This window comes from Elaeis guineensis, chromosome 8, assembly GCF_000442705.2.
Source record: "Elaeis guineensis isolate ETL-2024a chromosome 8, EG11, whole genome shotgun sequence".
In the NCBI taxonomy this organism is placed as follows: Eukaryota; Viridiplantae; Streptophyta; class Magnoliopsida; order Arecales; family Arecaceae; genus Elaeis; species Elaeis guineensis.
In genome coordinates this window covers 115,411,684-115,435,258 of record NC_026000.2, presented here as the reverse complement: position 1 = coordinate 115,435,258, position 23,575 = coordinate 115,411,684, and positions in this window count along the sequence as shown.

The window sequence follows — 23,575 nt, the reverse complement described above, 5'->3', positions numbered from 1 at the left end:
ATCAGATACAGAGTCCGGCTCCCGTAGGAGTCCGGACATGGCTTACCAGCAGCTGACGTTGTGGACGGAGCCCAGCTCCGGTAGGGGTCTAGGCGGAGTCTTCCTTGCGATGGGTGGAAATTGTCGGTGGAGTCCGGCTCCTGTGGGAGTCCGGGTGAATCCCCTGCAATCTAAATCAGATACAGAGTCCGACTCCCGTAGGAGTCCGGACATGGCTTACCAGCAGCTGACGTTGTGGACGGAGCCCGGCTCCCATAGGAGTCCGGGCGGAGTCCACATGAGGTTGTAGTTGTTGGCAGAGTCCGGCCCCCGTAGGAGTCCGGACGGAGTCCGGACACGGTCTGTCTGTAGACGTCGGAGTTGAGGACGGAGTCTGGCTCCCGTAGGAGTCCGGATGGAGTCCGCTTGCGGTTGACGTTGTCGACGGAGTCCGGCTCCCGTAGGAGTCCGGACGAAGGCTACTTGCAGCTGTCGGGGTTAAGGACGAAGCCCGACTCCCGTAGGAGTCCGGGCAGAGTTTCCCTGCAATTAAAGTCAAAGGAGAGGTCCGGCTCCCGTAGGAGTCCGGACGGGGGCTTACCAGCGATTGGAGTTGAGGATGGAGCCCGGCTCCCGTAGGAGTCCGGGCGGAGTCCGCTTGCGGTTGACGTTGTCGGCAGAGTCCGGCTCCCGTAGGAGTTCGGACGAAGGCTGCTTGCAGCTGTTGGAGTTGAGGATGAAGCCCGGCTCCCGTAGGAGTCTGGGTGGAGTTTCCCTGCAATTAAAGTCAAAGGAGAGGTCCGGCTCCCGTAGGAGTCCGGACGGGGGCTTACTAGCGATTGGAGTTGAGGATGGAGTCCGGCTCCCGTAGGAGTCCGGGCGAAGTCCGCTTGCGGTTGATGTTGTCGGCGGAGTCTGGCTCCCGTAGGAGTCCGGACGAAGGCTGCTTGCAGCTATTGGGGTTGAGGATGAAGCCCGGCTCCCGTAGGAGTCCGGGTGGAGTCTGCTCGCTGTTGAAATTGTCGGTGACGGAGCCCGGCTCCCGTAGGAGTCCGGGCGGAGTTGTCATGTAGTCGATCCCGCTGAGGACTTCGGCTGTGGATATTTTATACCCAACAGGTTGTATCATATACACTTCTTCTTCCAGCTCCCTGTTAAGGAAAGTAATTTTGACATCCATCTGTCAGATCTCATAATCTAAGTGTACAATGAGAGCAAATATAATCCGGATGGACTTGAGCATTACTCAGGAGAAAATATTTCATCATAGTCAGTACCATAATGCTGACGGTAACCCTTGGCAAGTAGACGGACTTTATAGATCTCCATCTTTCCATCCGCTCCTTTTTTCCTCTTGAAAATCTATTTACACCCTATGGGTTTTATCCCTTTGGACGGATCAACCAGTGTCCATACACCATTGATCTCCATGGATTCTATCTCGGACTTTATGGCCTCAAGTTATTTTTGAGAGTCGGACCTTTACATGGCCTCCATATAGGTGATCGGATCCTCATCGTTCTTATCAAGTTCAATGGGGTCACCATCCCGGATCAGAAAATTATAGTATATGTTCGGCTGATGTGATACTCTATCGGATCTCCTTAATGGTGCCTCTACTGGCTTTGAATTTGATTCATCAATCAAATCTAATTCTGTATGTGTCGGTCTTCCCATCTTATGAACTTCATCAAGTTCAATTTTACGGGCATTAGCTCTTTCACCAAGGAACTCCTTTTTCAAAAAGATTGCCCGGCTACTGATAAACACTTTTTGCTCTGCAGTGTGGTAGAAGTAGTACCCTTTAGTTTTCTTTGGGTACCCTACGAACAAGCATTTATCGAATTTCGGTTCAAGTTTATCTGTCTTTAAACGCTTGACATAAGTTGGACACCCAGAGTACCGGCTTACGTCTAGTCCATATCTCATATGAAATTTTATCGACAGACTTGCTGGGCACCTTATTTAAAATGTAGCAGGCAGTTTCTAGAGCATATCTCCAAAAAGAGATTGACAGACTCGCAAAGCCCATCATGGATCGGACCATGTCTAACAAGGTTTGATTCCTCCTCTCGAACACACATTATGCTGTGGTGTTCCAAGAGGGGTCCACTGTGAGAGAATCTCATTCTCTTTCAGACATATTAGGAACTTACTGGTGAGATATTCACCTCCTCAATCTGACCGAAGGATCTTAATACTCTTTTCAATTTATTTCTCTACTTCAGCACGAAATCATTTGAACATTTCAAATGATTATGACTTATGCTTCATAAGATGACATACCCATACCTCGATAGGTCATCTGTAAATGTAATGAAGTAGTAGTATCCTCCTCTGGTATTTATGTTCATAGGTCCGCATACATCAGTATGTATTAGACCTAGCACATCGCTGGCTCTTTCACTTTTTCTTAAAAGGTAATTTAGTCATCTTACCAACTAGACAGGACTCACAAGTAGGCAATGATTCACAATCATCTATCGCAAGGATACATTCCTTGATCAATCTATCAATCCTATTCTTGTTCACATGACTAAGCCTACAATGCCAAAGGTAGGATTCACTGACATTATCTAACTTAGGATATTTACTAGATGTGTACATTACATTAACAAGTCATGATATTATGTATATGTCATATTTCAATTATCCTCGCATAATTATAGTATCATTCACAATGATATCACAAAAATCATCTTTTATTATAAACTTGTAATCAAGTTTGGCCCAAAGGCCTACAAAGATGACATTTATCAAAAAGAGGGACAATAATGATAATCATTTAACATGACACTACTGGACTCAAAAGCAAGCTGCAAAGTTTTCAAGGTCAGAACTGAAACAAGACTCCATCTCCAACGTTAAGGAACCACTCGCTCTTTTGAAACTTTCTACTTACCTGCAGTCCTTGCAACGAATTGTAAATATTAATAGGACTTTCGATATCCAATACCCAGGTAGTAGTATCACAAACAGAGAAATTACAAAGAGTTATCATATAAGTACCTTGTGAAGCAACCGCTTGCTATTTTCTCTTACTTTTAGGTCTGTTTGGATCAAGGGTGGCTATATAAGCAGGACAATTTTTTTTCAATGATTCAACTTCTTACAGAAGAAGTACTCTGTCTGGCTCTTGCGAACTTTTGATGGTTTGCTTTGTTTGGGATTGACGGTATAAGATTTCTGTACCTTCTTCTTCTTTCCTCTCTTAGACGATCGAAGCCCTGCAGATGAACCTCCCACTAAATTCACTGGCTCCTTCTGGAGCTGGTGATCCTTCTCAAAAGTTTGCAGTAATCCTAGCAAATCATGGTAGTTTATCGCAGGCTTCGTCATTCTATAATGATTGAGAAAGGATAGATAGGATTTCGGTAGCGAATTGAGAATAGCAATCTTGCCTAACTGTTCTTGCAACGGAAAGTCGAGTTTGCTAAGGCATTCAATTTGCTTAATCATATACAATATATGATCGGTGACTGAAGCTCCCTCTCGCATATGGGCATTGAACACTGCACAGGAGGTTTTATGTCTCTTTGCATCCTCAGGTGTGCCAAAAAACTTATTCAATATTTAAATGATCTTCTCTGACTGCACATCTTCGAACTTACAACTAAGTTCGTCATTCATAGCTGCCCTCATCACGCAACGCACAGTCGTGCGGTCATTGAGTCACTTCATGTAAGTGTCTCTCACGGCACGAGGAGCATTAGTTGCAGGTTCTTCAGATGCCTGATTCATAAAGAGGTACAAAATCCTCTCGTGCTCCAAGATGATCTTCAACTTTCGATACCAGCTATCGAAGTTGGGTCTAATGAGCCTGTCGCTATCCAATAGTGTATGGAGGATAGTGTGTTGGCCATAACTGAAAGAAAAAATATTAGTCTATTAATATATGAACTATTGTTGATCCTAAAGATATGGACTTTAGTCTAAAGATTCTTTCATTATTTTTACGAATTGGTAGCTTCTACCTCCAACTCAAAGAATTACACTAATTCTTTAGTGGGTACTAGAATCCACACGGACTACATTCAAGCTCGAGTGTGGTTCGGCCAACCCTAGTGCATCCATGGATAGGTTCATAACCAATTATTTCTCCAAACAACTTCTAGCAATAAGTTTTTCCCCAGGCATCCCTTCAGCAGGCATGTAGCGCCTCCAATGAAAATCTCGGTTAAGTCCAACCATTAACATGGCACATCAAGTGCATCCAACAAATGGATGTCCAGACCCAAGTGTGGCTTAGTCAATCTGAGCATTGATCTGAAGGTACATCATGATGGTCATATGATGAATGATAATTTCAATACGTAATAGACACCAGACGTGTGGCGCCTCCAATGTCTATTTGAAATATTGGACTCATTATCATGCACCTTAATGGGAGGCAATGATCAAGTTATCTCATAATTTTATCACTTTATGGACCTAATAATTTAGAGAATTTGATTTCATTGATCTGAGGATAAGAGAAGAAGTTGATCTGTAGGCTACAAATCTTCCCACTGACTTCACCAAGTCATATAAAGGATTAGGCACAAGCTGGTCTAAAGATACCTAAATCAGTCACACTGATTTACCTTAATGGTATGGATCTGCACAAATCTACTGGTGATCTAATCAAAATATAATCTACCACATTGGTCAAGTAAATGAGATCAGTAGGAAGGATATGCCCTTAACTCACCGTAGACGTATCTAGGTGAATAGCTTCCAATTAAAAGCTACTTGATCGAGTCTGCCAAACTTATCTTAGATATCAACTGGTTAATTAGTTTTGATTTGGCACATCAGAAGGTTCGGGCTCAACCACGGAGTCATGATCATGATCCATTTATTAAGGTCAAACACATGGACTTGATCAAACTACAACTATTGAGATTGATCTAAAGAAATACTGACCTAATCTAATTCAATATTTGATTAGATTTAATCAATTTTTCTACATAGTCCATATGTGTTTTTAACCCTAGATCTAACCCATTAGAAGGATCTGATTAATGCTAACCCTTTGCCCATTATTTTATGTAGTGTCTTAATGATCTTTAATTCTCAAATCTAGATCATTCAAAATTTAATTCATAATTAAATGTGTGAAACATATGTTTCAGTCTGTAGAACTATTCTATAAAGATTTTAGGTGAAGCATATCATATGTTTCAATACATGAAATTAAATTTTCATAATATGTTTAACAATTAAATATACATAGGTATGATCTAAACTTCATACGTACATCTCATGTATCATGACAACTTTTAGATCTATATCGATTACATCATATGTAACATGCAATTCAGATATAAAATAATTTTATATCTAAATTATATTCTATTGTAATAAATTATAAATCACTTTAAATCTAATCTAAATATATTTATGATCAAAATAATATATAAAAATTTATTCACTTTTCTTCTTCATGAAATCAGATCACAATGACACCCCTACACGTCATAAGAGAACCTATCAAATAGGCAAAAGAGAGATTAATCTCTTCAATCTTCTATGATCGGATGGTCTGATGATCTCATCAATCCAAATACTAGGCTACTAAGATCTGAAATCTAATTTCATATATAATTACATCAACATGTAATTATTGATAAAATTATTTTATGTCATGAACATATCCTTGATCTTATCAATTATATTCTTCATCTAATCTAATTAGATTTAATATATCATATACATTATATTACATCTGAAATACATCTTATACTGATTATACAATATTAATTTCAGATTTGATATCATATAGAAAATTAGTTAGATGCAAATATGAATGCATAAGGAATAAAATTCTGATAAAATCTATTTTTGCGCAGTGCTGAATTCTGATAGGATTCAAATCTAAATATCTATCTAAATGAATTCAATTCAAATTTAAAATAAATTCTACTTCATAAAAAAATAATATTATTAAAATTTTATTAAAATAAATATATAACAGATTTTAATTCACGTTGCTATTCTTTCAGAAATTCAGCAACAGCAGAATTCTGTTATAATAGACTTATAAAAATCTCAATGAACCATTGATTGGTACCTCTAATCCAATCAAAATCAAATAAAAAATTTTATATAAATAAATTTAAATTAGATTTAATGTATTATAAAAAATTTTAATTAAATCTTATGTATTTTTTTCAAAAAATTCTGTCATGCATGTATATATTTCAGGCCTGCTCTGATACCAATTGAAAGGAAGGGAACAGTTTCGCTCCAGAATGCCTAGATTGCATCTAAATTTTTTTTTAATATTTTAATTGATTAAGGATCAAATTCTTACCTAAATCATAGTAGAACTAGAGATTAAATTTTAAATTATCTGATATAAACCTTCATGGAGGTCTGGATGTGCAGATCTTTTATTTTGCATGCACGCCAGACGCCGCAGGAAAGTGGGATGAACTCCAATCCAATTGCTTTCGCAACACAATCAATTGAGGGATGAGATATACTAGTATGACACCTCAAACCAGCAGATGAAATATCCAAAGAGACCCCACGCCCAAAGGAAGAGGGGCGACAACAAGGGGAGAGGCCAAAGGGAGGAAGGGAGCTCTCTCTCTCTTCTCACACCTCTCTCTCTTGCTCTCTTCTCTCTATTTGATTTATTTGCTATTTTCTATGTATCCATAGATAGAGACCCTCTCTATTTATAGATGATTCCTATGATCTAATGAGAGTAAGACTCCTAACTCAAATCTGAATTAAATTGGTCCAATACTTATGAAAGAAGGATTCCTACATGAGATAGAATTGCCATCACTTATGATATCCACTTTGCACCCACTCTCACACCCACTTGGGACACCCCAAATAAGTACCAAACCAAAATTTGGTTATCCTTCATGAGGGGTATTCTCAGTGCAAGTAGGAATACTCATATCTCATTCAAAACAGATCTAATTTGAATTTGATTCGAAGCTGGTTCGAAATAATTTCGAAAGACTGTCAATCCCAAACTCTTTAGAACTTTTGTACCAAGTCTAACTTAAATTTTAGACCCAATTAAGTTCAATTAATTCAGATCTAATCTGAAATTAATTAGTACTTAAATCTAATCTTTTATATATTCCATGAATCATAGATTAGAAACTGTTCATCCTCGGGATCGAACCTGAACCTTAAGTATAGTGCTAGCTAGACATAGTCAACTCTTCAATCCCGTTTGACCCATAACTTAATTCTCAATCAAGTTAGCTTATATATTCAATCAAGTCAAGTACTTCCAAATTGGACATATAAATATAGGCCAATTCCTTCCTACTTTGTCTGACTTGTGTGCGTGACTCCATAGGTTCAAACACTATATCGGTAACACAGGAATCAATTCCTGTACTAATCGAGATACCATCTAGCAACGATTTTTGACATTCAGATAGGTCAAATTATTGTAAAAAAATATTTCAGAATGCATATACATGGTTACCGCATAATTCATCCTTTTGACCCTGAATGCTCTAGGTTGGTCTCAGATTAACTGTCAACCGAGATTGCTTCATCCGCATTGTATTCAACCTTTCAAATCCATCTCATGGATTATCTTGATCAAGGCTTTACTAAATTGAAATATAGTGATACATTAATTTCAATAATTTGGAGGAGTCAATCCCATCTTGATCCACACACAGACTTCATAAGTATTTGACTGTACCCAGTAGCTTTCCATCACTGTATTAGAAATTCAGTTAGTCCGGCACCAAAGCATAATGAGTTACTTGTAAGTCACTATGGTGATCTCAGATCTGAAGGATACTTATATCCATATATTTTGCGAGCAGCTTTTAACAGCAGAACGCTCAGCAGGTGAGTCATCTGTTCAGTGACGATATATCCCTACATCTCACCTGTATGTCATATCAGTGTCACCATACTTTTTGGTTAAAAATACAACCAATCCATATGGCACACAACGATCTTCACTCGATAAACATCATCATCTCATAATGACGTATCATTTGGTCACAAACATATTTAAGAACTATACGATAAATCCTCTCTTTATCGCACACTAATATAGTTCTAAGGACTTCATCACAGCACAAGAGTTCAAAGAAGATGTTACTTTGTGATAAAAAATATTAGAATAATTTTTATTTATTAAATAATAATTCATATACAAGGATGAACTTAATCATCAAATGATTGATTTTAGGACATAATTTCCAATAATTACTGTGGTGTGGAGAATGAAGAAGGTGAATTGCTTCCCACTTGCACACCATCTGGTTGGCGAGTGTGCATTGATTATAGAAAACTAAATGTCGTAGCTAGGAAGGACCATTTTTCATTACCCTTTATAGATCAAATTCTAGAACGGCTAGCATGTCAACATTTTTTTTATTTTTCGGATGGTTATTCGGGGTACAATCAGATATCTGTATTTTCTGGATGGTTTCTGCACTCGCTACATTTTAACTGTGCATCTTGAATATTTTCTCGGATATGGTGGATAAATATCTTGAGATATTTATAGATGATTTCTCTATATTTGGAACCACTTTTGAGGATTATTTTCATAACCTCTCCCAAGTTCTTAAGCACTATACGGAGATAAATTTGATTTTAAGTTAAAAAAAAACCATTTCATGGTTCGAGAAAGAATCGTATTGAGACATATTATTTTCAAAAGGGGATTGAGGTAGACAAAGCCAAAATTGAGGATATTTCAAAACTACCACCCCCCACTTCGATAAATACGATCCTTCCTAGGTCACGTTGGATTTTACAGATGCTTCATCAAAGATTTTAGCAAAATATCGAGACCCTTGTACAATCTGCTAGCCAAGGATATGCCATTTGTCTTTAATAAAGAATGTCTATAAGCCTTCCACATGTTACGAATAGCCCTAATAACAGCACCCATAATAAAACCTCTTGATTGATCTTTCCCATTTAAAATCATGTATGATGCTTCTGATTTCGCAATAGGGGCCATCTTAGGTATGTGATCTATTATGCTAGCAAAACTCTATCCGATGCCCAATTGAACTACACCACAACAAAAAAAGAGCTACTAGCGGTGGTATTCATCCTTGATAAGTTTCGTTCATATCTGTTAGGATCTAAAGTTCTAGTGTATTCTAATTATGTAACTCTAAAACATCTACTCTCAAAGAAAGATACTAAACCACGATTGATCAGATGGATCCTTCAGCTTCAAAAATTTGATCTAAAAATTCGAGACAAGAAGGGTTTCAAAAATATGGTCGCTGATCACATTTCTAGAATCTTAGTTGATCATATGATGGGTACAGATGAAATCAAGGAGAAAATTTTTGATGAATAATTTTTTACAATCTCCTCTAATCAAATTTCATGGTTTGCCTACATCATTAACTATTTGGCAACAAAGTAAGTTTCTCTCTATTGGATAAAATAGGAGAAGGATTGATTCTTCTCACAGGTCAAATATTATTATTGGGAGGAATCTAAATTGTTCAAATATTATCCTGACCAAGTGATTCGACGCTGTCCCTGAGAGTGAGTATCAAAGTATACTTATCTTTTGCCACTCTCATGCATGTGGGGGACAGTTTAGTGGAAAGAGAACGATCGTGAAAGTGATACAAAGTGAGTTTTACTGGCCAATATTGTTTAAGGATGCACATAAATTTTGCCTTAAGTGCTTGCACTATCAGCAAATGGAGAACATTTCTAAAAAAAAACTTGATGCCTCTATCCCCCATTGTAGTTGTGGAAGTTTTTGATGTTTGGAGAATCAATTTTATGGGCCTCATTCCTCCATCCTATGAATACGAATACATTTTGGTTGCGGTAGATTACATATCTAAATGGGTTGAGGTTATGGCAATCAGGATAAATAATTATAAGATAGTAATCAAATTCATCCAATAGAACATCTTAAGTCGATTCGGTTGTCCAAGAGCTATTATTAATGATGGAGGTGCACACTTCACTAATAGGCACTTTGAAAGCTTAACAAAGAAATATGGAATCACTCACAAAATTGCCACACCATACCACCTCCAAACTAGTGGCCAAGTGAAAGTCTCCAATAAGAGATCAAACGAATTCTCGAGAAGATGGTTAGGTCTGATCGAAAAAATGGGTTTGGATGATTAGATGATGCATTATGGGCCTATGTACTGCATACAGGACCCCGATAGGAATGTCTTCTTACCAATTTATTTTTGAAAAAGCCTACCATCTACTGGTAGAGCTAGAATACCACATATTTTGGACTATAAAGTAATTCAATTTTGATATGAAAAATACGGGTAGTAATAAGAGATTATAATTGAACGAATTAGAAGAGTTACGCAATGAAGCATACGAGAGTTCGCGAATTTATAAGGCTCGAACTAAGGCTTATCATGATAAATATATTTTATGAAAAATATTTGAACCTAATCAAAAAGTATGGCTTTATAATTCGAGATTGCGACTATTTCCTGAAAAACTTTCTTCATGTTGGGATGGACCATATATCGTAACTCAAGTGTTCTCTCATAGAGCAATTGAAATCAAAGATCCTAAACAGGAAAACACCTTCAAAGTAAATGGCCAATGATTGAAATATTATGTGAATAAAATCAGAGATGACGAGCATGTTGACTCAATTGAATTGTAGGATCTAGTCTCTAATGGAACTTTAGCTTGGTCTGGCTAAAGACCTTAAACTTAGCGCTTGTTGGGAAGCAACTCAATATTTTATTTTTCAGTTATGCAATTTTTTTTATTTTATAAAAATCTAATAAGGACAACTAGCTAAGTTGAGGAGAGAAAATCATCAACATCTGACGAGGACTCTTGGATAACATGAAAGAACCTACAAACAACAGCAAATCAGGTGGTATCCCTCCTTTTGCATTTTTTTTTCTTTTCTTTCATTAGGGATAATGGAAATTAAGTTGAGAGGAGAATAACTAATTTAATTAAGTCCTCGAGTATGATCAAAAATAATTAGTTTGGTGTATCTAAATTTTATCTCAATTTAAAGTTAACTAGGCATCCTAATCAATGAGTGATTAACAATCTAGATAATTTTAGAGATATCGAGAAAAAATTATTAGGGACATCTAATTAATGGGAGAATTTAGACCAGACTAAAGTTTGGAATGATTCTAGAATCCTCTTCCCACCATCTCAATGAAGAATCTGCTCCATAGGGGTATGGGTGGAAAGGTCGAGGTGTACAAAAATTTCTTTTTATTACAAAAAAAAGAAGATTAAAAAAAGATTTAGCATTGTCTCACTGAGTAATCGGGCTCCTTCACCTAAGTAAGCATTGTAGTTCGTATCAAAGATGGAGATGCTAAAAGACTGTCTATCTTATCTCGTAGCTTTTTTTGGACTCGAGTCAGTAAGCTTGAGGGATGTTCTATACCTAATGCACTAAAGCCAACTGGTTTGGGAGTCATTAGCTGAAAGCTTGCTATAAGGGTCAGCTAGAAGGCTCAAGAAGCTAAGATATTGCACTATATTTTTTTTGAAAAAAAAAAGAAAAAAAAGTAGATAATAAGGGGACTAAATTGTAAGAAGATAATAAATCCTGCTCATATCAAGTCAGAGGACTTAAAGAGTAAAATGAGAAATTGGTGAAAGAAGATCTCTAAAAATTTTTATGACTAATACTCAATTACTAATTAGGTCAAATTGATAATCCAATGAAGTACCTCTTTAATGGTCTAGTCGGATATCCACTACAGTTAAGAATGTCTAAAATAATTTTCGATTTAAAGATAATTTGGTGCACAATGCTAATTATCTATTTTACTCGAAGACGAGTAAAGTTCAAGTTGGGAGGTGTAATGAATACTTAATTTAAGTCGCTAGAGGTATTAAATATTATAATAATTGATGTTATTTTATTAAAATTTGATGCTCTCTAATCTATTTTGCAAGTAATGGAGAGTTTGGATTCATACGATTCAAATTGGACTCAAATCAGATCAAATTTGAGTGAACCAGGCAATCAGCTCCCATTCTAGTGTGAACACGACTTAAATCTCAAAAGTTAAGATTAAAAGATCACTCTTCATGAAAATCTAAGGATCTTTATTCACGCTCCCACCTCTCTTTTCATGAAATCCTAGCCTCCCCACTCTATAAATAGAACTCCAAAGCCTCCATCTTCTTCAATCAAACCAACCCTAAGTTCTCTTCAAGCTTCTCTCTCTCTCTTTCTCTTCTCCATAAGTTCAAGGGAGGTCCTAACCCTAGCATGCTTTCCATCAAATTTAGGAGAGGTCCTAATTCTAGTGCTGCTACCCGTTCTTTTCCATATTTCCATACTTCATCTACCATTCTTCCTTGAAGTTTCTGTACCAAGCTTTCCAGCCATCCTAACACTGTCTGCGCGAAGGAAGACGAAAGGATTCAAGAGAACGTATCTACCATCGGGCGCAGCGAGAAGATCAACTTGATTTCGTTATCTTGTATCGCACTTTTATTTCTTTTCCATTATATATGCTTCTTTATTTGGTTAATGAAAAATATTTTTATTATAATTTCTTTGTTTCTTTCTTAGTTTCTTGCAATCTTTATTTTTTTCTTTTATATTTTTGAAATAATCGATCTAAGATCTCTATGGATATGATTCCGACTCATCCTATCTACATAGTAGTAAGTAGGATTAATTTTGGTGTGCTAAAATATGCATAAAATTTTATCGATGATAATAAATCTAAGGTGCCCACATGAGTTTTAGAACAACATAGTGGAAGCAAGAATAAAAAAGAATTGAAGCTAAGCTTATGAGCTAGAAGATCTAAAGGTAACAAGCAGCCTTGTACCTTGCAACAGATAGGGCTTTGTCGTCATCCAGAATCTGTCCAAGCTTTTTCAAAATGCACTATGATCGAGAACTCTTGCATTGCTGTCCCTAGAACCCACCAGTGTTGCTCTAGAATCCACTAAAGCACGCATAGAGGCCACCATGCAGAAATAGTTAAGAGCAAATGCAAGATAAAATGTTCTCAAAAGAAATGAGCTTCATCGATATCAGATGAGTACGAATTGGGGAGTATTATAGGTTCTAGGCCCCTAATATTGAAGGAAGCTATAAATCTCTTGGAACTCAAACCAGACTCAATTAACTTGTGAGACAAGGTTTCTAAAATAAATCCTCACTTAAGGGCATCAACAAGGATTTGACAAGTATTCATAGAAGAAAGAAATAAGAAAAAAATAACTTAATATCTTAGAAAATCATCCTTAAATTAATAGGCTATAGAATAGCATTTTTGTTATTGTCTTGAACTCCGTCAACAACATCAACATGATAGGTCATCAATAAGATACTCAGAACTTCCTCGCCCAAGTTCTTATTGAGGCGATTTAAGATGTGTTGGAAAATTAACTCGACGTTGGACCTATCAAAATTGTTGGAGATTGAAATTTGTCTTGTATTGATCATGGTAATTCCATTTTGGGGGCTATGTGTTGGGCTTTTGTGAGTTAAATGTAATCTTGTGTCCTCCCTTTGAATTGTGTAGAAGTGGTCTGAAGGTTACCTAAGGTTCTTGCAATAGTGAAGAGTGGGAAGGGGGAGCGTGCAGGCTCCTCGTACAAATTTGGCAGGCTTTAAGGCCTTTAGTGGTGTAGAACCGGACTCCTCACCAATACCAATAAGTAGTATGGATCTAGATGTCTTGACCTTCCAAAATTTTCACGACCATCATACTATCTATTTCAAAGAAGAGGGATCATAATATCTACCACCACTTTTATGGATAAATAAGAGTGTTACCAGTAAGCTAAGAGCAAAGAATTGAAAGATAAAATAAAGACAATTTGAAGATTGATTTTATTAATGGGTCTAAAGATCCCCCTTCAAATTGTAATCCACTCATTTATACCAGGAGACAAACAAATGGCAAGGTAATCGCCTACTCTTTAACAGCAACGACAGCCCATATATGGCCTCCACTTAATAGTTCTAGCAACTAAAGACAACTTTCCTCCACTACTTATGCTTTTCATAATGGCCAGATCGTATGACTGTAAGACTGATTATCATACTTGATTGGCCTTAATCTTGTTACGATATCTCCATTCAGCATGCACTATAATTATTCGCCAGGGTCTTCTCCCCTTAATCAACTTATAGCACAATTCCTAAGAAAATGTATCTTTAAATCGATTTGGTCGGCTCCTCTAATACCACATTTGTTTGCTTCGGTTTATCAATCATTCATTCTTTTCACCAGTCCTATGAGTAACCATATGAAAATGAAAATTTTAGGTCCTGGCTCAAGGCTCGGAATTCTTTTCAGAGTTTATTTCAAATCTATCATATGTGTGGTGTGTTGGAGAAAATCTAAAAAAAAATAAAATTTTATTTAATCTTATTTTTTAATTTTATTTTTTAAATATTTTAATTTTTTTATTTTCATGATTTTAATTTTTGATCATTGGGCTCCTAATTATCAACAATCATGTACATTTAATTTTATTTTTATTTTTTGACCGTTAGACTCTGTATTAAAGATTTTTACCATTGGACTTCTTATTAAAGATCTTAATGGGTCAATAAAAACCCCAATGGTCATAAATGGTCACAACGGTCATATTGATTGGCTATAAAAGGGATTCTTTGGGATCTAATTGTATAAGCTATCCAAGAGCATTTTAGTCTTTTTCTCCAATAATTTTCTCCCTTCAATTATAATATTTTTTTCTCTTCATCTTTTTAGGTATTGAAAGAGTTTTTATCAACGTCTTCTACGATCGTGTTTGCAGACAGAGAATCCTGATCGTATTTTGGAGTGATTTTTCTGGATATTTCTGCACAAAGAACGGAAATACGCTTTAAGACAGTATCCAACATGCTTTCGAATTTATTTTTTTTATTTTTAAATTTTTTATAAATTTTTTATAATTTTATAATTAAAATTTTTATTAATCTTTTAAAATCACATCAGATTTTTAAATATTGTTCCAACAATCTAAAGCATAATTCTCGAATTGCGATTAAGAAGGTATTAGTGGATATTTATTTTATCTAAATTCTTATTACATACAATTGCTTATATTACTGTCCCGCCAGCACGTTATCTGCAGTCTGCAGATATGATAGTGCCTCTGTTTAATAAGAAATATAGCTATTTAGCAGTCAGCAAATATTTTTAAATTCTTCACCCACATGCACCTCTGACTGAAAATTTGCGGAACATTTGCTTCTTCTGCTTCTTTTGCTTTCTCTTTTTAATTCTTTTTGATTCAAGTCAGTTAGAATGCTGGTTATGTATTAAGAAATACAACCGTAGTTGGCGGTTCAAAATAATGTATTATTTCTTGCCGTTTCCTTTGAACACCTACATCAGGCAATGTCCACATGCCATGTTTATGAAAATCATCTAAATGTCATATTCAAAATATTGGTCTGAAAATTATGTCAATTATGTATGAATATCTTTATAAGCACTCCTTTTATCATTCCTTCCACTTACAACTAGAAAGTTCTGTAAGCCTTTTAGCTTTTCTTTTGTGATTATCTGTTGTCTTAGAGTGACTATCTACATTGTAGATTGGTGGAAAAGAATGTTTTTCTTCTTGCCTCTAGATTACATTCTACACCTCCCTTGACAACATTAATTAGTCTAATGTCGATTCGTGCCCTTGTTCCTGCACCATCCTACTCATTAGTGGCTGTTGCTGCATCATATTTTGTTTGTGTTTTAAATGCAAAGGTTATTTAGTGTCTTTGTTTGATACTGATGGTTTTCTAGCATTGAATCCATTTTTTATATCAAAATTTTGAGAATTCAAAGAGAATACATTTTTATGCCTAAAATTTGAGAATTCTCTTAGGTTACTTATTATTTATATTGGTTATAAAACGTTACTTGAAATGACATTATCTTTTCATATGAGTTAAAAGCATTTAGTAATTCTGTGATGTTAGCACATGCAGCTGGATATTTTGTCGATAAGCTTGAAATGATAGCCTGCAAACTTAAAGTTAAAACTGTGCACATGAGATATATGTGTTGCATTAGATCCATTTAAAGTTTTAAAAGATCTTGAGATAAAATAAAAAGTGATATATAACATTGTTTTGGTTTATATACACTATATTGTAATAAATAAATCTGACTTGGATATTATGTTGTATCTGAGGAAATCTGAACCTTACCAGTTAGTTTTCTGGTTTGATCTCTGTGTTTTGATCATTGAAAAATAATAAATTCATGTTATTGAGCACAATTGGCAAGCCATCATCTTGCTATATGATTGTCATAACACTGCCTAGTCTTTCTCAAAACAATTCAGTAAGCTCATGTATATTCTTTTACTAAGGGATCTGGATGTAGCAGTAGCATTTAGAAAGAAATGAGTACCACCTTCAGAAGTTACAGAAGAAAATGATATTATTCTTTGATGTAATGTTCAGCTTCCAGATTTCTTTTCGGCAGAAGTTCTGGTTCTGTATACTATGTATTTAGATGTTTCTGTGATTTGATGGAGATTCATGTGTGCACAATTGCAAACATAAATTCATCAGATCTAAGAACAATATATTAAGGATGCTAAAATTTTAGATTAGCTTTCAATGTTAATGGTGAATATGCTTTCATAATCTTGGTTGTAGTTTGGTAGAAAAACCTGATTAAGGTGTTCCATATGATTGGTTGAACCTAGGCCTATTTGCTTTGCAAAGTTCTAATAGTTATGTCACTTTGAAATATGAAACATGTCTATATTTTCTATTCAAATCTATATATCATTATTCACCTTGCAAATTGATATAAAGATTTAATGAAATTCTGGCCATAGGTGATTACTGCATTTTCCTATTTCATGCTACAGCATGTAGAACTGCTTGTGGTTTCACAGGTATACAAGGATGGCCTATCTCGCGATTCATCTTATCCTATCATTTGTTTCTGTAATTCATCAAATAAATCTGTTAACCAATGTAACATAATTTTAACAATTACGTTTTTGTATGCAAGTTCATTTCTTTTGTCATACCTCTTTTAATTCTTATAGAATGATCTAATTTGCCTCCATATTTTTCTAATGCTATTTATTTCAAGTGTTAAGAGGATTGTCCATCATTGTGTTATCTTATTATACTCAACAAACTTCTATGTTATTTTTTGTTCCAACGCTGAATATCTACAGCCAAGTCCCTGAAAATCATACCTAGGATCCCGATAACATATTCTTTTGGCTCCACATCTCCCATGTATTCCTAAGATAACTCCACAGAAATAATGCATCTAATGAATCATATGCACTCCCACAGCTAAATGGCAACTTGTGTTCAGCTTAACCATGCAAGCAGTCATATATGGGATGTTACAAAGTTGGGGTGTTACATTGACAGTTCCCAAAGCAATTTGGATGCGTAACTGTACTAGAATTGGTTTGTTTGACATATCTTCACCATATACTAATGGTTCTCCATTATATAATAGTAGCATAATTTTTCTATGATATGCAACTCTTCTTGGTTCAGTTGATAGTTCTACATTCTGTTTTATTTATATAGTTATTTATTTAGCCGAATTAGTATGCTAACTTCGTTTTGCTTACTCAAAGTTGAACATATTCGTATGACTTATTTTTTTTACAAAAAATCTATACAATATTTATTGGAGTATGCTATCTTAGAAATTGTGGGGGTAATTGCCTTACAAAAAATTAACTAGGATTAAGGTCTTAGATTCATAGAGGAGGATGGAATTTTGCCTATAAAGGACCTTTCAATAGTAAAAACCTAACCTTTGTGATAGGAGATCCTTTAAAGATGGTTCAATGTGATAACAACAAGCTAATTGGTTAGTCAGGGAGCACGTATGATTTATTTGATACAGGAGTAATAGACTCTATCCCATTCTTATGGTGATTAGTGCTCTTATGTAGTGGTTAGGAAGAGCTGTAGCTTTGAATAAAACTCAAGATGATATTTTCCATGAGATGTGACACTACACACATCTCTGGAGGGGCTCATTTATATGAAAGTATTCGTATATGACTGCGGATATGAGATTTGGGCTATCTCTAGTAACTCATGAAAAATCCAAATACTTGTGCAAAGCCACTAATGCACAAACTAACGATGAAGAAACTCTGTACAATGTGTATGGTAGTTAAAATCTGGATCAAAGAAATATAGTTTAAGATCTGGTTCACTCCGTTTCTTTCAGATGAAAGCCATTCACACTAAGTAAGATTAAGTTACTTTACCCCATTGCATAGTATAAGCACCCAAAATTTGTATTATTTTATTTTATAATTTTTTTAAAAATTTTGAATTTTGTGGGAGATTGTTGAAGAAAATCCAAAAAAATATTCAAAATTTTATTTTTAATTTTATCTTTAAATATTTTAATCTCTTTATTATCATGATTTTAATTTTTGACCATTGGGCTCCTAATTATCAACGGTCATGTGCATTTAATTTATTTTTTGACCGTTGGACTCTGTATTAAAGGTTTTGACCATTGGACTTCTTATTAAAGATCTTAATGGGTCAATAAAAACCCCAACGGTCATAAACGATCATAATGGCCATATTGGTTGGCTATAAAAGAGATCCTTTGGGATCTAATTCTATAAGCTATCCAAGAAATTCTATTCTACTCTCTTCAATAATTTTCTCTCTTTAATTACAATATTTCTTTTTCTCTTCATCTTTTTGAGTGCTAAAAGAGTCTTCATTATCCTCCTCCACAATCATGCTCGCAGACGGAGGATCTCGATTATATTTTGGAATAATTTTTTTAAATATTTTTATACAAGAGATGAAAATACATCTTAGGACAGTATCCAATATGCTTCTAGATTTATTTTTTTTTTATTTTTAATTTTTTTATAAATTATTTATAATTTTATAATTAAAATTTTTATTAATTTCTTTTAAATCATATTAGATTTTTAAATATTGCTCCAACATGATGCTCCCCCAGCATTAAGGTGTAGCATAAACAATGCTCCCTGTATTCTATCAGCCATCAATTAGGAAGGTGACAAGCTGTGCTAGGCACCCATCCATTGTGATAAATACAACACTCAAAGAGTTTGAAAAGTCTATGCCGTCGAGAGTGCCTGTGCTTCTGGGGCATCGCTTGTGATAACCTCTATCAATACAACTCTTCTTTCAAGGATCGTCCATATGTCACAATGAGATAACTCACCTCTCTAATTAAATCACTTCCTGAGGCACTGAGATTGATTAGAATCCTTTACATGATGGATGCTTTTCAAAGGATTTGGAGGGGTCATTTCCCACCGTCACTTCAAAAAAAAAAAGGCAACTCTTTCTCCCTCAAACATCTTGCTCCCGCTCTGTAATAAAATGAGCCAAGATCCCGCTTTGAAGGTTTTGCAATCTACAGACCCTTGGGTACTGATTCAGAAAGCCTCTAATCTTTGTATATTAGGTCCGATTTTTTATCCCAGGTATCCAAACTCCTTTCTTCCATCTTCCCTTATCATCCTAAAGAAACTTATCTTTATGAGAAGCCTAGGTTTAAAATCTTGATCCAAAATATACGCAACTAACATTGGCCATGGTGTTAGGAAAAACACTTCAAATTTGACCTACAAGAGTGGAAACACGGATACGGAGAAGCCTAGTTTGAAGAGTGCATCATGAGGAGCCCAAAGGCATGGAGCAGTAGGGACTACAGTGCGTGTGACAGCGAAGCTCGCAGCGCACAGTCCAGAAGGAGAACTAGGGGGTTGCAGGGGCAGCCCAGTAGCTAGCACGGCCCAACAAGTGCGGTCTCGACCCAGACATGTGCGGGCGTGCTGGCCAGCCATGTGCGGGTGCGCGACCCAGTGCACAGGGCGTGCGTGGTGTGCGGCCCAGGCCCATGCGCGCACACTGATCGTGATCAACCATGGTGTAAAATCACGATCCATGTGATTTGGGTTCGTGGTCCATGGCGGCAGCTGGTCTAGGGCATTTCACATGGACTGGTGCATGATCGGATGGTTCAGGGAAGATCCGATCCTGATTCAATAGCAGAGGAAGCTCCAGGCTGATCAAACGGGCGTGTAGTGTGCGATGAGGTGCAATCGAATGGCCAAGATGCTTGATCAAGTATGATCTGATGGGCAGAGTCTCTTGCGGTGCTGATCGGATGGTCCAGATGTTTCTGGAGTTCGATTAGGAGTAGCTCTTCGATCAGGTTTTGGTTTTAGGGCTTTAAGAGCCCTGTGGGCAACAAAATCGTGAAGAGAGATCACGGCGAAGAGCCGTGAGAGAGGATATTAGCCATGTGAGGCTCAGACAGCAGTCAAGAGGAGTTCGACGAGCGTCGAGTGCATGCAACGCGCAGAGCAGACACTGCAGAGCACCGACAAAGAATCGGAGGCAGAGTAGAGCACCAGGTAGAGCAGTTGCAGAGAGGCATGATGTAGTGGTTCGCTCCACAGAAAGCATCCAGGGATGTCGAGGATCTTGGTACTGGCAGGCCTGTGAGAGAATCTCCTTGGGAGATTTTTAGAGAGCTTTTGTGAGGGTAGCTTCTAATTGAGAGAAGTATGTATATGAGAGTTGAGAGTGGGTGTTCTTCTCTTGTATTTTCTTTTCTCTTCCTGCTACGATGGGTGGCATCGGATCTTGGGTAACAAGTAGTATCAGAGCAAATGATATCATAACAATTGGTATCAAAGCCGGGTTGGTACCAGGTGCAGGTTGCGGCGGTGGTATTCAAGATTGAAGATAGAGAAGACATGTATAATCAAGATGGAGATCTACTACGAAGGATTGATCGATGTTCTCTTGTACAAGAAGGAGCCGTCTATATGGAGGATGCTAGCGGGAGTCCAATGCGAGGTGGAGCTCTAAACGGAGATGGATCGGGCACAAGATGGGAGACTTGGGAGGAGAATATGCAACGTCGTCAGGAGGCTACCCCTAGTAGGTTTTAGGTCAGAAGGTGTTGTGAAGTACACAATATATGACGGAGATGGGATCGAGCGGGCTGTCTCGACTCCCATATTTGTCCATCCATGATAGGAGGTGATTGTCCTAGGGTATGGGGGTGAGATCCAGAAGCTCTCAAAATTAAGTAAAGGCTGAATATCGAGTCGAGGTGAAGATTGCTAGAAAAAATACTTTGAATTTGACCAACAAGAGTGAAAATCCAGATATGGAGAAATCCAGCTCGAAGAGCGCATCATGAGAAGTCCGGAGGTGTAGAGCAATGGGGCCTGTAGCACACGTAGCAGTAGGGCCCGCAGCATGCAGGCCAAAAGGAGAACCAAGGGGCTGTAGGGGTGGCCCAGCTGCCAGCATGGCCTAGCAGGCGCGAGCTCAACCTAGGCATGCGCGGGCATGCTAGCCAGCCATGTGCGGGTGCACGATCTAGGCGCACATGCGCAAACCGACCATGGTCTACTGTGATGTAAAATCACGGTCCATGCGATTTGGGTTCGCAGTCCACGGCGGCAGCTGGTGTACGAGCATTTCACGTGGATCGATGCACGATCGGATGGTTCAAGGAAGATCCGATCTTGATCCAACATCGAAGGAAGCTCCAAGCTGATCAAGTGAGCGTGCAGCACACAGTGAGAGTGATCGAACGGCCAGGATGCTTGATCAAGCATGATCTGACGGGCAGAGTCACTTGCGGTGTTGATCGAATGGTCCAGACATTTTTGGAGTCCGATCAGGAGTAGCTCTTCGATTAGGTTTGGGTTTTAGGGCTTTAAGAGCCCTATGGGCAATAGAACCATGAAGAGAGGTCGAGACAGAGAGTCGTGAGAGAGGACATCAGCTGTGTGAAGCTCAGATAGCAGTCGAGAGGAGTTCGGTGAGCGCTGAGTGCATGCAGTGGGCAGAGCAGACACTGTAGAGCACCGACAGAAAATCGAGGGTAGAGCAGAGCATCAGATAGAGCAGCTACGAAGAGGCATGATGTAGTGGTTCGCTCCATAGGAAGCATCCAGAGGCATCGAGGATCGTAGTACTGGCAGGCCTGTGAGAGGATCTCTTTGAAAGATTTTGAGAGAGCTTTTGTGAGGATAGCTTCTAGTTTAGAGGGGTATGTATATGAGAGTTGAGAGTGGGTATTCTTCTCTTATATTTATTTCTCTTTCATAGTGATTTGCATATCCCATGGAGACAGCACTTGGGTTGTTTCACGTACTTGACTGTATGTTCTGTTTATTTTCTTCTCTCTTCCTACAGTGATGGATGGTACTGGATCCTAGACAACAAATGGTATCAAAGCAAGTGATATCACAGCATATGATCCATCTGATGTGGCCTTTGGAATGGTAGTCCAACCATGTTTTCTAACAAAGGCTACTTGTTTGGGAAAAGGATGTTCTTTCAAATATTTTTGGCCATGGTCCATCTGATGTGACCTTTGGAAGGGTAATCCCACTGTGTTTTCTAACAAAGGCTAGTTGTTTGGGAAAAGGATGTTCTTTCAAATATTTTAGCCTTTTCCCATTTTCCACCAGCTAACCAATATTTGCTTCTTGGTGCCTTGTGCTTTTGGTCTCCAGCAACCAACAGTTTCTATCTGAATCATGGCATGACCAGCTTGAATCGCTAAACTTGGATATCCTTTTTAACCTTAGATTGACTAGCAAACTATTCAATGCCAACGCCCTAGCTGATATCCCAAGGATTATTTGAGCCTACCTCCAACAACTCATCAACTACAATTTGTATGTACACACCTTTCATAATCATATTAGGGTGATGTCACATCGAGAATACGTTATCTTCTTTTTAATCTGGATCTGTAGATACCTGCTATGCTCTTCGTTGGTCTAAATGGTCAGAGCCCACCTTAGGTTCATTGTGGCTCTAGCTAAAGACTATCTAATAGCCTCATATCCTACTGTGTTTGCTTATCTTCACCAGTCTTAGGGAGAGCACCTCTAGGCATTGGAGATACGAAGGTCCCCTTTAGTTTTTCTAGATTTGGCTATGCATATATTTTCCAAAGATTTACCTGAACATGACTGATAATGCCAGAACCATTCCCATCGATAATCAACATACTTACCTAGAGGATTCATCTTGCTCTTTCAGAGTATTTCAGACTATTTTATAAAAGCCCGCTTGTAGAGGTATAAATCTTCATTTTTTTTCTTCATTCCCCAAAACCTACCTGGCACATTCCTGCAAGCCAATTTGTCCCTTGCAGAGACCGAAGCAACAAGACTGCTTTGGTGAGACTTCTCGGTTCTCGAGACACTAAAGGTACCATAGCTAAAAATTTTTATGGCCAAAATATAAAATCGGTACAAAAATTATTATATTTAATGACGAAATATAAATGATCATTCAAGAAAAATATTAAGATGATTATATTTACAGTAAAAAAATAAAAAATGATCATTAAAGATCAGAAAAATGATGATTGGATATGAAATTAATGATAAAAATAATTTTTAATAAAAATTAAATATATTTACTAAAATATTTTTTATTATAAATTTTATTGATCATTAAAGGTAAGCATTTGTGACGATTTTTTTATGGCAAAAGATTTAAAATTTTTTATAAATAATCATCAAAAAAAATATTTTTATTGTAAATTAGGACTATACCATCTCTGTCTATATTTACTTCGACTAGAATCGAATAGAGATGTTATGAATCTATTATATATATATATATATATATATATATATATAT